We start from the raw sequence: 3,089 nt of genomic DNA on the forward strand, positions 1-3,089 counted from the left end.
GAATCATAGAATCTTTGAGGTTGGAAAAGACCTCTAAGATCATTGAGTCCAACCGTCGACCCAACACCACCATGCCCACTAAACCATGTCCCTAAGTGCCTCATCTATTCGTCTTTTAAATACCTCCAGGGATGGGGACTCCACCACTTCCCTGGGCAGCCTGTTCCAATGTTTCACCACTCTTTCAGTAAAGCAATTTTTCCTTACATCCAATCTAAACCTCCCCTGCCGCAACTTGAGGCCATTTCCTCTCGTCCTATCACTTGTTACTTCGGAGAAAAGACCAACACCCACCTTGCTACAACCTCCTTTCAGGTAGTTGTAGAGAGCGATGAGGTCTCCCCTCAGCCTCCTTTTCTCCAGGCTAAACAACCCCAGTTCCCTCAGCCGCTCCTCATAAGACTTGTTCTCCAGACCCCTCACTAGCCTCGTTGCCCTTCTCTGGACACGCTCCAGCACCTCAACGTCCTTCTTGTAGTGAGGGGCCCAAAACTGAACACAGTATTTGAGGTGCGGCCTCACCAGTGCCGAGTACAGGGGCACAATCACTTCCCTACTCCTCCTGGCCACACTGTTTCTGATACAGGCCAGGATGCCATTGGCCTTCTTGGCCGCCTGGGCACACTGCCGGCTCATGTTCAGCCAGCTGTCGAAGAAGTGTGTCTGCTTGAAGGCACACACCGTTTGGCTGCTCCCCTGCCCCTCAGATGAGCAGGACGGGAGCTGTGCACGCAGCAAAGCTGTCCTGCATCCTCTGGGAACACCAGGAGTCCTGGCAAGAGCATCGCCTTGGGTCTCTGGTTTCTGCTGTTGTTCAGCTTTTCTTTTTTCCCCTCTACGCTCCTCACCGCTTGTCTCCGGGAAATGCCACCTGTGACCTCAGCCATCATACCTGTGTCAGCCATGCGGGCCGGGAGCACCTGGGGCCCCTTTTCTGCTCGTGACATCTCCTGGGTGCATGCTGACAGGTAGTCAGGACTCATTGTCTCTCTAAGAAACCAGGAAAATAAGCTTGTGTTTGAATCCCAGGTGCAGAGAGGGTCTGCCTGTCACAGCCAATTCAGTTGCCGCTCTGCCTGGCAGTGTTATTTTCTATTCTACGGGCTCCTATTCACCTTGCTCTCTTTTCCTTTTGCTTGCTTTCCCCTTTGCTCCTCTCTTTCTCTCTCCCTCTCCTCCCTAAGCTGCCTCCCAGCAGAGATTGGCTATTAAGCCAACTGTGCTGAGGCTGCGAGATGCGCACAGGCATTAGGAGCAAATGACATTGTTTAGGCACTTGCCTCTATTGCAGCAGTAGGGTGGCACGAATCTCCACGAGCAGCGTCGTGCCAGAGAGCGTGTGTGCCAGGAGAGTGTGGGAGCAACGCATATGCAAGAGGTGTGATTACCCTTAACTCTTTCGTGAGCTGTCCCTTGCATCCTGCAAGCCAAGGTGTGAGTCTGTACTGCCTGAGCTGTCAACGTATGGGCACGTGAGTTTCTTATATGATCCATGGGGTAAACAGCCACTCTGTGTCAGTATAAGTTACGTACGGACTGGTGGGAATGGAGGAGATGCCCGGCTCCCACATGCAGTTGTATAAGAGCCAGGGTAAGTCCATCCCCAGCATAAAAACTGCATGAGTAGCTCTGGGTACCCCCAACTTTGGCCAAAATATAAATGCAGATGCACTTGTGGTATCTTCTGGCATTATGGGAGCAGCAGCCAGAAGGGCTGGGAGCAGTGGTGTAGAGGAAGTACTATGGGTATGGCTGTGTCTGTCACAGTGATGAGGGCACGGGGGAGGGGAGGTTTAGAAAAGCTGGAATTCGGATGGCTTAGAGCAGCCCCCTTTGAACGGGGAGAAGGATGAGTGAGTTCTTGGTGTAGTCTTTTTTCCCCTTGTGAAGATTATTTTACTTTCATGATGGCACTTTCTTGGGTGTCTGGGTTATGAAGGGTGTGTGGTAGCATCCTTCTGTGCAGTGGTTATGGTGGAGGTGCTGGGCAAACACGGGTGTCATCCTGGAGGAGGAGGTTTGAGGATAGAAACAGTTTATCAGAGGAGCAAACTCAAATGGATTTTATGAGTTCATTTTCATCTGAAGGAAATGGAAAGTCTTTCCCAGATAGGCACCGATGACTTGGTCATGGCTGTGTTTAGAAACTGTGTTGAGGTGGCCGTGGCTGGGTTGGCTTCTCAGCACAGTGGTGCAGGGTGCTTGATACTGGGAAAGCTGGGGAGAGTGCTGTGGCTAGTGCTCAGCTCCCCATGCTGGTGGCAGGCAGGGCACCCATGGGCCTTTGCAGGGGGCAGGATCAACCAAGGGGGAGTCATTCTTCATGCACCGAAAGGTCAGTGCCTGCTTGGAGTCTTGTCTCACTTTATGATTGTTTCCCTTGCAGACTGGTTCCCCCTTGCTGTGACTTGTTTGACTTTCAGGGATTTGCCCAGGATTGGGTTAAACTTCCTCATTAATAACCAGACAGATAAAAAAATCACTAGAAAAGGTAAATGAAATGCTGCTCTGACACATCTGATGCAGTGGGGGAGGCAGATCCTCCAGACTGGAAAGCCATTGTTTCCCAGGGGTTTTCAGATATCACATCCTCCATGGAAGCAAGTAGGACATGCCCAACTCCATGAGAGCATCTGGTAATGTAGCATGGAGGGAAGGTACAGGGACAGATTGGGGCCAAGACAGCTTTCTGATTTTATTTTGGGAGAGAGCTTCGTGAATGGTACATGCTGTCCCCACCTGAAGTACTGCTGCTTCAGTCCCCGGGCTGAAGAAGTGCAAGAGGCAGAGACAAGACCCACGAGCTGCATGGCTTCTAGGGGGGAGACTCAGTGAATGATGAGCAGTGCAGGGGAAGAGTGAATTAGCCCTGCACAAAGGGGTGATGGCACCCAGGCTTTGGAGAGATCAGCAGTGCCCAGTGCCTGGATGCTCTCACTCTTTCTTAGTGTGGGCAGCACCTCCAGAGACATATTTCCCCGTGACATAGCCTACAGTGTTAAAAAAAAAATAAAAATGGTTAGGGTAGTACTTCAGGTACCTCTTGCTGTTGTCAAGGCAGCTTTGTAGCAGGCAGCGGTGAGGAGAGG

Source organism: Aptenodytes forsteri, unplaced genomic scaffold (genome assembly GCF_000699145.1).
Source record: "Aptenodytes forsteri isolate BGI_AS27 unplaced genomic scaffold, ASM69914v1 Scaffold284, whole genome shotgun sequence".
Lineage (NCBI taxonomy): Eukaryota > Metazoa > Chordata > Aves > Sphenisciformes > Spheniscidae > Aptenodytes > Aptenodytes forsteri.